The sequence below is a fragment of the Neovison vison genome, chromosome 11, assembly GCF_020171115.1.
Source record: "Neovison vison isolate M4711 chromosome 11, ASM_NN_V1, whole genome shotgun sequence".
Taxonomy (NCBI): domain Eukaryota; kingdom Metazoa; phylum Chordata; class Mammalia; order Carnivora; family Mustelidae; genus Neogale; species Neogale vison.
The window spans coordinates 74,023,530-74,037,751 of NC_058101.1; positions in this window are offsets into that span (position 1 = coordinate 74,023,530).

The following is a 14,222-nucleotide window of genomic DNA, read 5'->3' on the forward strand; positions in this document are numbered from 1 at the left end:
TCAATAGGAGATAGAAGAGATGAAGAGCAGCTATTCTAGGAGCAGAAAATTGACCACTTTCTTGAAGGTAGGATGTGTGGAGAAGTGAACCCAAAGCAACAGGATGATAGACTGTGGGGGAAGGGACTGGCTCCCAGCAAGTGGTGGAACAGCAGAGCACAAAAATCAGAACTTTTAGAAGTCTGCTCTACTTAGGGACGTCACTCCAGAGGCTAAGCAGGGGTGGAGCCCTCACTGGGATACTGTGGTCCCAGGACCCACGGCATCAGAGAAAGACCGGGGGTATCTGAGTGTGACAGAGCTGCCAGGTATCAGAGAAGGGAAGCAGGCTACAGAGACAGAGCTGAGGAGTGAGCTCTCAGCTATGGGTTACCTTAAACCAATCCACTGCTTTTTCGAGCAGAGACTACAGAAGTGGCAGATCCAGAAATACCTCCTTCTTCCTCCTTCAGAAAGACTGGCATAGGAGGCCATGACAGGAATCTGCTGGGTTTGGAGACTCCAAATGGGGCTGTGTGCAAGAGATAGAAATGCTTGGTCACAGGCAGGGTGAACATGAGTGTGGTCAGAGACCACGGAGATGGGAGAGATTGACTGTTTTTCTCTGAGGCTGCACTGAGGAGAGGGTCCTTGAATTCTCAGCTCCTCTGGACTGGAGATTGGGAGGCCACCATTTTCACTCCCATCCTCCACAGCTCTACAGAAAGTATTCAGGGAACAAAAGCTCCTGAGAGTGTACCCAAGCAGATTACTTAGCCTGGTCCCTGGCAAGGGTGGTGCAATTCTGCCTTGGGCAAAGACATTTGAGAATCGCTGCAACAGGCCTTTCTCCCAGAAGATCAAGAAGAACATCCAGCCAAGACTAAGTTCACCAATCAACAAGAACTGTGGGACTCCAGAGCCAGGGGAAAGCAACACATAGAATTAGTGGCTTTTTCCCCATAACCCTTTAGTCTTCCAAAGTTAAATTTTTTTTTAATTTTATTTTTTTCTTATTCTATTTTTTAGCTTTTTCTCTTTCCTACTTTAATATTTTTAAACTATTTTATCTTAACAATACATTTAAAAATATTTTAAAATTTTCATTGTTATAGCTGTATTTTATCCCTTCATTGTATTTCACCTAATTTTTACATACACATAGGGTTTTTATTTTCTTTAAAATTCTGTGAAACAATCTCTTCTAATAGATAAAAATATACCCTAAATCTAGCACATGTCTATATTCTAGTCTCCAGCCTAATCACATTCTCTCCTCTTTTTTTTCTTTTTCCAACCAATTTATCTTATCAATTCCTTTTTTAAAATCTTTTAAAATTTTTATTTAAATAAAATTAAATAAGTCATGGAATTAGTCATATTCCATCCCTTCATCATGTTTACCCTTATTTTTGTATACATATAAGACAATCAATGACACAGGATATCTGAATGAATTAAAAAAAAAAAAAAAAAACAAGACCCATCGATATACTGCCTACAAGAAACTCATTTTAGACACAAAGACACCTCCAGATTGAAAGTGAGGGGGTGGAAAACAATTTACCGTGCTAATGGGCATTGAAAGAAAGCTGATGGCAATCCTTATATCAGATAAATTCGATTTTAAGCCAAAGACTATAATAAGAGATGAGGAAGAACACTATATCATATGTAAAGGGTCTGTCCAACAAGAAGATCTAACAATATTAAATATCTATGGCCCTCATGAAAGCAGCCAATTATATAAACCAATTAATAGCAAAATCAAAGAAACACATTGACAATAATACAATAATAGAGGGAACATTAAACACCCCCCCTCACTGAAATGGACATGGACAGATCATCCAAGCAAAAGATCAACAAGAAAATAAAAAGGCTTTAAATGACACACTAGACCAGATGGACATCACAGTTATATTCAGAACATTCCATCCCAAAGTAACAGAATACACATTCTTCACTAGTGCACATGGAACATTCTCCAGAATAGATCACATCCTGGGTCACAAATCAGGTTTCAACTGGTACCAAAGGATTGGGATCATTCCCTGCATATTTTCAGACCACAATGCTGTGAAGCTACAACTCAATTACGATAGGAAAGTTGGAAAGAATTCAAATACATGGAGGTTAAAGAGCATCATACTAAAGAATGAATGGGTCAACCATGAAATTAAAGAAGAATTTAAAAATTCATGGAGACAAATGAAAATAAAAACACAACTGTTCAAAATCTTTGAGACACAGCAAAGGAGGTCCTGAGAGGAAAATGTATAGCAATACAAGCCTTTCTCAAGAAACAAGAAAGGTCTCAAGTATACAACGTAACACTACACCTAAAGGAGCTGGAGAAAGAACAGCAAAGAAAGCCTAAACCCAGCAGGAGAAGAGAAATAATAAAGATCAGAGCAGAAATCACTGAAATAGAAACCAAGAAGAGTAGAACAAATCAATCAAACAAGGAGCTGGTTCTTTGAAAGAATTAATAAGATTGATAAGCCCTGGCCAGAATTATCAAAAAGAAAAGAGAAAGGACCCAAATAAATAAAATCATGAATGAAAGAGGAGAGCTCACAACCAACACCAAAGAAATACAATTATAAGAACATATTATGAGCAACTATATGCCAGTAAATTTGACAATCTGGAAGAAATGGATGAATTCCTAGAGACATATAAACTACCACAACTGAACAAGGAAGAAATAGAAAAACTGAACAGACCCATAACCAGTAAGGAGATTGAACCAGTCATCAAAAATCTCCCAAAAAACAAGAGGCTGAGGGCAGACAGCTTCCCAGGGGAATTCTACCAAACATTTAAAGAAGAATTAATACCTATTCTCATGAAATTGTTCAAAAAATAGAAATGGAGGGAAAACTTCCAAACTCATTTTATGAGGCAAGCATTACCTTGATCCCCAAACCACGCAAAGACCCCATCAAAAAGGAGAATTACAGGCCAGTATCCTTAGTGAACACGAATGCAAAAATTCTCACCAAAATACTAGTCAATAAGATCCAACAGTACATTAAAAGAATTATTCACCATGACAAAGTGGGATTTATTCCTGAGCTTCAAGGTTGGTTCAACATCCACAAATCAATCATTGTGATACAATACATTAATAAAAGAAAGAACAAGAACCATGACACTCTTAATAGATGCTGAAAAAGCATTTGACAAAGTACAGCTTCCTTTCATGATCAAAACTCTTCAGTGTGTAGGGATAGAGGGTATGTACCTTAATATAATCAAAGCCATCTATGAAAAACCCACAGCAAATATCATTCTTAATGGGCAAACTATCACCACTACTATTCAACATAGTACTAGAAGTCCTAGCCTCAGCAATGAAACAACAAAAAGAAATAAATGGAATCTGAATTGGCAAAGAAGAAGTCAAACTCTCACTCTTTGCAGATGATATGATACTTTATGTAGAAAACCCAAAAACTCTACTCCAAAACTGCTAGAACTTATACAGGAATTCATTAAAGTTTCAGGATATAAAATCAATGCACAGACATAAGTTGCATTTCTGTACACCATCAGCAAAACAGAAGAAAGAGAAATTAAGGAGTCAATCCCATTTACAATTTGCACCCAAAACCATAAGATACCTAGGAATAAACCTAACCAAAGAGGCTAAGAATCTGTACTCAGAAAACTACAAAGTACTCATGAAAGAAATTGAGGAAGACACAAAGAAATGGAAAAATGTTCCATGCTCCTGGATTGGAAGAACAAATATTGTGAAAATGTTTACACTACCTAAAACAATCTACACGTTTAATGCAATTCTTATCAGAATACCGTTCAATTTTTTTTTCAAAGAAATAGAACAGATAATCCTAAAATTTATATGGAACCAGAAAAGACCCTGAATAGCCAGAGGAATGTTGAAAAAGAAAACCAAAGTTGGTGGCAATACAATTCCAGACTTCAAGCTCTATTACAAAACTGCAATCATGAAGACAATATGGTACTGGCACAAAAACAGACACATAGATCAATGGAATAGAATAGAGAGCCCAGAAATAGACCCTCAACTCTATGGTCAACTAATCTTCAACAAAGCAGGAAAGAATGTCCAATGGAAAAAAGACAGTCTCTTCAACAAATGATATTAGGAAAATTGGACAGCCATGTGCAGTAGAATGAAACTGGACCATTTCCCTACACCACACACAAAAATAGACTCTAAATGGATAGAAGACCTCAATGTGAGATAGAAATCCATCAAAAACCTTGAGGAGAACACAGACAGCAACCTGTTCAACCTCAGCTTCAGCAACTCCTTCCTAGAAACACTGCCAAAGGCAAAGGAAGCAAGGGCAAAAATGAACTATTGGGACTTCATCAAGATCAAAAGCTTTTGCACAGCAAAGGAAACAGGCAACAAAACCAAAAGACGACTGACAGAATGGGAGAAGATGTTTGCAAATGACATATCAGATAAATGGATAGTATCCAAAATCTATAAAGAACTTCTCAAACTCAACACCCAAAGAATAATCCAATCAAGAAATGGGCAGAAGACATGAACAGACATTTCTGCAAAGAAGACATCCAGAAGGCCAACAGACACATGAAAAGGTACTCCACATCACTCGGCATCAGGGAAATACAAATCAAAACCACAATTCTAACACCAGTCAGAATGGTTAAAATTAACAAGTCAGGAAATGACTGATGCTGGTGAGGATGCAAAGAAAGGGTAACCCTCCTACACTGTTGATGGGAATGCAAGCTGGTGTAATCACTGTGGAAAACAGCATGGAGGCTCCTCAAAAAGTTGAAAATAGAGCTACCCTATGACCCAACAATCGTACTACTGGGTATTTACCCTAAGAATACAAATGTAGTGATCCAAAGGGGCACGTGCACCCGAATGTTTATAGTAGCAATGTCCACAATAGCCAAACTATGGAAAGAACCTAGATGTCCATCAACAGATGAATGGATAAAGAAGATGTGGAATGTGTGTGTGTGTGTGTGTGTGTGTGTGTGTGTATGTAATGGAATATTATGCAGCTATCAAAAGAAATGAAATCTTGCCATTTGCAATGACATGGATGGAACTAGAAGCTTTAGGCTGAGTCAAATAAGTCAGTCAGAGAAAGACAATTATATGATCTCTATGATATGAGGAATTTGAGAAGCAGGGCGGGGGGGTTGGGGGATGGGGAAGGAAAGAAATGAAACAAGATGGGATTGGGAGGGACAGAAACCATAAGAAACTCTTAATTTCACAAAACAAACTGAGGGTGCTGAGGGGTGGGGGGTAGGGAGTGGGTGGTTGTGTTTTGGACATTGGGGAGGGTATGTGCTGTGGTGAGTGCTGTGAAATGTGTGAGCCTTATGATTCACAGACCTGTACCCCTGGGGCAAGTAATACATTATATGTTAATAAAAAACAATTTAAAAAATACCATTAGAGAAACTAATTTTAAAATGTCCAAAATATGACAGAACAAAAATGGTAATGGAATTTCATTCTCCTACAGCATAGAAAACACTTTTGCAATTTTCTGGAAAAAAAATTTTTTTTAACAGTTCCATGGGAAAGGCAAAGTACCATGGTTATAGAACATGTAAGCATTAGAATCAAACAGATATAGATTTAAACTCCAGATCTATTATTTATTAGCTATGTGAACTCAGGCAAATTCCTTAGCTTTTTGAACTTCAAATAACTCATTCCAAAATGAAAATTTTGACATTACCAGTTTCTTTTTTCCTCTTCTAATGCTTATTAATTTCTCAGGCTACATTTAGCTACATTAACTGATCCTAGTGGTTATGTTTATTATTGTCTCTCATGATACAGTATAGACAATTATTTGGAAATACTTTATTGACCAGTGATAAAAAGTTTATTATTTTAAAAAGAGGTCAGTTTGAAGATAAAGTAAGACAAACCTCTTTTCTTTACCCCAGAGTGTATAGCAAGCCACTTTCATTATGATGCTGTCAATAAACTGTTGTATTCTTTGTGAAGAGGAATTCACTATATTTTTGCATTAGTAAGGAGGATGGCAATAGTGAATTCAGTTTCAACACAGGTATTTTCAAATATATGTAGTTTTTGTCTAGGTTTCTAAGCTATTAAAAGGATACAGTACAGTTTGTATCATTCTTTGTAATATTAAACTTTTACACATTTCTTTTTGTCTTTGAATACCTGCCTTTTTAAAATCTACTGAATAAATGCAACTTATAAATAATCCTGGTTCCACTTTCTTCTATAACATGGTCATGGCTAATTCCCTAGGGATTCACCCATGTGCCTCCACTTTGGAATGATTTACAATATTCTACTTCCCTCTTTGCCAATAACTTCAGTGTGCTGTTATTCCTCCATCTGGTATGGTAAATAGAGAGTTGTTCTTTTCAAGAACATTCATAAATGGAAAAGCCAAATTTCTCATTCCTCCCCCACACCCAGAAATTTTAGAAAAGAATTAGTAGTCTACTGAAAATATACAAGCTGTTTGAGATTTTCAAAATTCTAGCTATAGTATTGAAATGACATTCCTTCAATTATATATGAATCATCATTTTTGTAGAAGGAAAAGGGAGACATGCAAAAGAATATAGTACTTTCTCTGTGAAATGACCTAACAGCTCTGCAACTCCCCCAGTGTGTTAGTTTCAGCCTTAGAACTCTTCAAGAAAATAAAATAGATCATTTATCCCTGCCTTCAGATTGGATGATTGGCTCTTGAGGTCTTCTGAGGTACCTTTGTGTAAATAAGAAGCATAGGTGGCAATGAAATTGTCTTAATCTTTAAAAGGAAAGCAAAGATTGAAATTGACCCTAAAGAATGACTATTTCAATAGCTTGACTCTGTGCTCATAGGCTGGGTGAACTCTAGACAGAATGGTAGTAAATTTTTATATCACCATGACAAGGCAGTACTTAAAAAGATTATGAAAGCATGCAGCAGCAATTTTAAAATATTTTTGTGTCCATTGGAAGTCCCCTGCCTGTTATATATGAAACAGTTGAAAAATATTCTAATCATATGCACATACATATGTGCATACATGCATACACACATGCTGTATTATCTGTATATAGATATATATTAACCACGTGTGGCATGATTGAGTTTTATGAGTCACCACTTTTTATGAGCTGAAATTATTCAAGTGCATTTTCTGCTCAATGACAGTGCTAAAAATTATTAAAATAGAAATGAGCATTAACTCACAGAATGGAATGAAAGCTACATAAATAAGAATAATGATATAAGTATAGTAATGATTATAAAAGTATAATTATGAAAATATAATTATGAAATTATAAACATATAGAAAATGGCATTATAATTATAAAAGTATAACACATAATTTTAATGAATTTAGAAATAATTGTTTTATTTTCCTCATAAAAGCACCTCATGCTTATTACCAAAACATTCCAGTGATACAAATTCATAACAGATAAGGTAAAAATCCCCAATAATCTTCTCTACCTAAAGTACATCACTGTTAATAATATGATTCATATCTTTCCTGACTTTTTTATTAGCACACAAGTATATATATTATCATTTTATTTTTTTTTCCAATTTATTTATTTTCAGAAAAACAGTATTCATTATTTTTTCACCACACCCAGTGCTCCATGCAAGCCATGCCCTCTATAATACCCACCACCTGGTACCCCAACCTCCCACCCCCCCGCCACTTCAAACCCCTCAGATTGTTTTTCAGAGTCCATAGTCTCTCATGGTTCATCTCCCCTTCCAATTTACCCAAAAGCACATACCCTCCCCAATGTCCATAACCCTACCCCCCTTCTCCCAACCCCCCTCCCCCCAGCAACCCACAGTTTGTTTCGTGAGATTAAGAGTCACTTATGGTTTGTCTCCCTCCCTATCCCATCTTGTTTCATGGATTTAAAACCAAATGATATCATGCTGTAAGTAATGGTCCTCAAAATCTTTTGAGAAATGAAAGCTAAACATACACACATATATGCACATGAACACGCACATAAATAACCATTTTTTAAATTAAGCAAATATTTATATACTGATGTACAACACGCTATGTTTTCTTTATCAGTATATGAATATCTCATTAATTTTTCAACAGTAGTATTGTGTTTTATTCTAAGGCTAATATAGAAAGTATTTCACTAATATCAGTGACAACTTAAGCCATGTATATTTTTATTTTGAGTTGCTGTATATTTAAAGGAGAGTATATTTGAAATTTTGGTATTGTCAAATTACTCCCCTAAAAAGACTGTATGACTTCAGAAGTGCGTAATGTAGTCTACTTCTACATATCTTCCTAACATCAGTACATTGGCCATTTTTCACCATTGCTAATTGGATAGGTGAGAAATACCTCAAATATATATTTTATAAATCTATGTATATTTCTCATATTATTATGAAAATTGAGGATCTTTTTAGGGTACCTGGGTGGCTCACTCAGTTAAGTGTCCAACTCTTGATTTTGGCTCAGGTCATGATCTCACAGTTGTGAGATGGAGCCCCATGTCTGGCTCCATGCTCAGTGTGGAGTCTGCTTGAGATTCTCCCTCCCTCTCTCTACTCCTTCCCCCTCTCATGCTCTTTCTCTCAAATAAATAAAAATCTTTAAAAAAAAATACCCTGAGAATCTTTTTATGCTTATTTAGTTATTATTTCTTCTATAAATTTATTTTATCTATTTTAATATGAATTTATTTAAAAAGTGAAACACAGATCATCTGATTTTCTACATAAAACTTGATCTGATAACCACAACACTGTTTTTCACTGAAAGTGGATCATTAAAAATTTGTTATCAGTTAATTCAGTGAACATTCATTTGTTAAAAAACATTTATTAGATACTGACCTTTCCTTAGAAAGGTATTAGGTGCTGAATATACAAATATAAATAACTCTAAATGGCAATTAGGTGAGCCTCTCTTGAAAAACTGATTTTTCACATTATTCAAGGAAAAGTAACTATTTAATTACTGAGTTGCCTAACAGAATCTAAGGAGAAATACAATATTTAATTTTGACCTTTTACTGATGTCCTATAGAAATCAAGTCTCAAACATTGTCTGCTGCCCTCTACCTTCATCAAAATGTATTTTTTTAAAGATTTTATTCATTTGTCAGAGAGAGATCACAAGCAGGGGAAGCGACAAGCAGGGAAAGGGGCAAGCAGAGGGAGAAAGAGACCCCATGCTGAACAAGGTGCCTGATGCCCCACTTGATCCCAGGATGGTGGGATCATGACCTGACCTGAAGGCAGATGCTTATCTGACTGAGCCACTCAGCCATCCCCATGGAAATGTCCTACAATAGGAGATTATGCACACAAGAGGAGATCTGAGTGATGCCTATGCATAGCTGCAGGGAGCTATCTCTCACCTTTTGTTGGTTGTATCCTGGAAAGGTGTGAAGGTCTGCAAGTTCAAAACAAAGTAGTTAAAGTCAAACCTCACTGGGGGACTGGAGTTATAGTAACAGTCAATGACAAGGAAGGAGAAATCAAGAACTCTAAGATTGAACATATGATTCTTTATACAGGTTAACAGGTAGTAGTTTGCCATTCTAGAGATAAGCCTGGGAAATATTTATGATGGTCTCAAGTCAAGCTTATATGGGTGAACCTTACAGAAGATCAAGTAGATAGAAGTTGACATGTGACTCTGTTGGGCAGTTTTAATATCTAGTTCTAAGTGCAATCTAGACACAACTAACCTACTGACAATTCCATTCTAAACATTTTTTCTTTTGCCTTCTAGTAGAAACAAGTTCTCTTCCTATTGTCTTATCTATGGTTTTGGATCAAAGTGATGGGAGTGGGAGTATGATAGAAAAGGGAGCAAAAAGCCCAAGCCTGTTCTGTGGTATAGGTGAAGGGACACTGGGTGTGGTGCATAAACAATGAATTTTGGAACACTGGAAAAAATTAAATAAAACAAAATTTTTTAAAAAATAAAGTTAATGCAACAAACAAAAAAGTAAAGGGACCTGTCTCTGGCAGTATTACTAAAGGAATCCATAATCAAGTCTTGAACAGTTTCTCATAGTTACAAAAAGGAGAGTGATAAGTACTTTTGATTCTGAACATGCTATCCAAGCACTCTTTCCCCATTGAGTTGAAGTCACTGTCACAACATGAACACCAGGACCTAGTGTTATGTTCACGGGCTTAATTATAAAGAAGACACCAAAACATCTGTGCTCTGCCATTTTACATTATATTAATTTAAGATGACAGCTTCTTTGATGAAACATTTTTTTTTCTGTTTTACTTGCATGCTGTGCCTCATGGTGATTATTGTAGACATTATTTCACACAGGGTGGTCCACAGTCATTTAACACCTTATATCACATTGGGATCTCTGCATAAAGACTCATTAATTTGGCGGACAGAAGATAAATGCGTCTGTAACAATGGCAAGGAGCCAAGGCTTACTCTTCCCAGGTGTTCAGAGAAGTTGCCAGAACCCAATCCATCTTCAGAGAATGACTAACATGGGTTCAAGAGAGGAAGACACTAACGTGAAAGAATGCTGTTCCAAATAATCATTAAAAATGAAATGGATTTACTTATTCAGATGAAATTCTTTTAAATAAATCTCCCCCAAAAGCTACTAAGTAAAAATCTTGGAGTACTTCCAATTTGGGGCTGATACAGCTTCCTGGAGAGTCTAGTAAATGTTTTGAGGAATCCCATATTAAGGTCATTTTATTATATTTCAGGATTTAACAGCAATGAAAGTATTCATAAAATATACTAGAACTGGCATTCATTTGGAGAAAATTAGAGGGCCTTTTATGTCTAAGAAATGAGATTCTTTGAACAGAAATGTTTTCACTCACATGTTTCTCTTTACTGAGGTCTTTGATATATCTCAAGTGGTATAACTTTTTTTTTTTTAACTGTCAATGTGTGTGATGTTTTGAATCAATTTTTGTTTGAGGATCAGGACAACAAAGTTTAGTTCATGATGATTCATTTTCTATGAAGTTGTTGTTGTTGTTTTTTCTAAATGCCTATCCAAAATAAGGCTTTACTTTACCATGATTATAGGGTCATTTGTATGGTAGCTGGTGATGGCTATGAAAAAAAGTAAAAAGTATCTGATTAGCAAGTTGACCGATATGGTCTACAAAAAATGAACTTTTGAAGATTCTGTAGATTTGTGTATATCTTATAAATATATTCTAAGTCATAAACCTTACTGGAGTAATTTTTAGAACATCAAACTAAAAACAACTATCAATTTCAAGCTATTGGGAACATTACATAAATAGAAAGACTAGCACAGCCATAGCAGAACATGCACAGACATTGGATAGAAAGAGGGAATAAAAATGTTTTGATTTTGAGGAATATATTCTTACTCTTTGCCTCACATTGGAGATATAAACTACTATGTTGCTATTTAAACGTTACTGGGATCAGACATAGTTCTTAAATGTTATAAATGAATCAATCACTAATGAAAATATTATATTTGGAAAATACCTAACAGTGATGCCCAGGTATGTATTCTGGACATCATTCACTTTAAATGTTGATTACATAGTATTTGAAAGAGGGATGTGTGTTATTGTCAAGGGGTATGTGTTATTGTTAGCCTTTTTGTTTTGCCTTCACTATGCCTTGCTTAGCCATCAGAATGAAAACTAAAGGATTAGCAATTGCTTACCAAATCCCATGTCTTCCCATGGTATTTGAGAATAAAACTTCCCAAAATTTTATAGCTCACCAACTTCAGTTACTAATTATATTTTAGGCAAATATTTTTACTAGTGAAGAAGTGATACAAAAAAATGACATGATATTTAAAACTTCTTTTACCATTCTCCTTTTAAAAGTACAACCTTTTGAAAAAAAATTGTCTCTTAAAATATCTCTACTCTTTACTTTTGGAAAACAAGTTCCATTTTTTATGCTGCCAGTTTTATTCTTAAAACTGTATGAAATTGTATAATTTTTTGCTATATTTATACCAGAAGAAGTGCTCTGGATTACATTGTTTTTGGCTAATAAAAGAGACTAAATCTAAGTAAGCTAAGAGATGTTCCTCAGATATTTTTCTCTTTCAGAGCTTATAGAAGCAGTAATGTAGGCTAAGAATTACAGAGAATTCTGGGGATCAACAGAAAGAAGAAATTCAAGGTTCAAGTAAGTAAGAACTGGATTTTGGATACAAAAGCACAATAGTTCTTTTACACTCTGTCATATTTTTATTTAACTGATGTTTGATGAACTCTCACTAGATATTAGGCAGTAAGTGCTCTAGGAATAAAACTGAGGTTGTATTTTTATTGCTAATTACTTAGATGAATGAAAGATACAATAAATATGTAGTAAATTGCAAAGATTTTGCATTTGTTGATTGAGGCATTAAAAAAATTCTTTCTATAAATGTTTTAAAATTGAATTGTTAGTCAAATGTAAATCTATTATTTGAGTCATTAACACAATTAACTTAATTAATGAACAATAACATTTATTGCTATGATTTTTCTGAAGTCACTTTTCATTTTAAGGATCATTGTAAAGTACCTTCCTTTATATGTATTAAACCTCTTTCTTTTAGTATTTCCCATTTTGATATGTACCCCAACCACAGTCCCTAATCACAAATCCAAACTACTGGAAATCATTTATCTTAGTATGGATGTCAGTTTATAAGTTAGTTGATGTAATTAATAAACCCCTCAAACTTCATGGCTCAATTCAGTGTAATCACTTCTCACTCTCACCACAATAAAAAAACAGGTCATATTTAAAATCTTTCATCTCCAACTCTTCCCTTTGGTTTCCAAGGTCATTGTGGAGGTCACCTCCATCCAGAAAGGCAACAAGAGTAGAAAGCACAGAAATTTACTCTTCAGTAGCTTTTATGGACCAAGCCTAGAAAAGCATATATGTTTTCTGCCATAATTTTATTAACTAGAATTTTTTCCATGCCTTTAACTGCATGGTGGTTGGAAACTTTAGGCTGCCTGCATGCCCAGAATGAAAATAAAGTAAAATGGGTTTTAGTGATTATATGGAAATGTTTACTCCATCACGAAGTCTTCTCCAAAGTTTTCCCAGGTCATTTCCAAATGTCTTTATGCATGTTTAGAATCCTTTGCTCTCTCTCTTTCTCTCTCTCTGTTGCTCTTCCTCCTTTTCTCTTTCTTGCTCCCTCCTCTGAACAATGACCATAGGCTTTTAATTGGGTTTTAAAGTAGAATGAATATAATGTTAAAATTTGCTTATAGGAAATGTGCGTTCTTTGTATCCACAATATCTGTTTTATAATATTTAAAGATGGTTTTTAGTAGTAGAAACAACACAATGACACTCAGATATGTGAAAAGAACTCTTTCTTTATACATCTCCAAACAAACAAACAAACAAACAAACAAACAAAAAGGCTGCCAAATAGGCACTTGCATCCAAAGACTAAGTAATAGTAATTTAGAGCTCTAGGGGAAACTTATATATAGCAAGAGGGATGGGGTTAGCAAGGTTTCCATGGCTCCCTATAGATCAGCTAATTTGAATAATTTTTCAGGCTCTGGGGAATGAAGGCTCTCTCTGGTTTTCTGGAACTTGGCCTAGGACAATTAGAACAGGTGTATGGTGGCTTCAGCGTGAGAGCTTGATAAGCAAAGTTGGGGTGTGGACTTAATTGGCAACTCATGAAGGAGAATTGGCTGGCCCCTACTCAGGATTTCAAAACTAGGTTAGGAAAATAAAAGTATATTTAAATTCCTTATAAAGTCCTTGGTAAAAAAAAGTATTTGTTTTTACTTCATTAAATAGAATAGAGTTAATATCCTAGAAAAATATTATTTAACATTATTTTTTACTTCTTCTGCTTGGTTTTAACATTTAGCTTTGGTCATTCTGATATCAAGATGAATTTGAATAGTTATTACAATACCTTTTATTAGAAATCTATTAGAAGATGGTGTTATAAATGTCAATGTGTTTAATTTTTAGTAACCTTTTAAAACTCCAGAAAGGAATAGAGAATTTTTAGATCTGGTCATAAGTTGATTCAAGTATTTTTTGTATTATATTAGAAAGTGGCTCCAGATTTTCATCTCCGTCATCTGTTGGAGGAAATATCATGTACAAAGTTATTATTCATATTAGTTATAATTCATTTTATGTTTAATCAATCCAAAAATATTCATACTAGGTCTCAACTTACCAAATATTTTGTTTTAGTGGTCATTAGCAATGGAAACAGT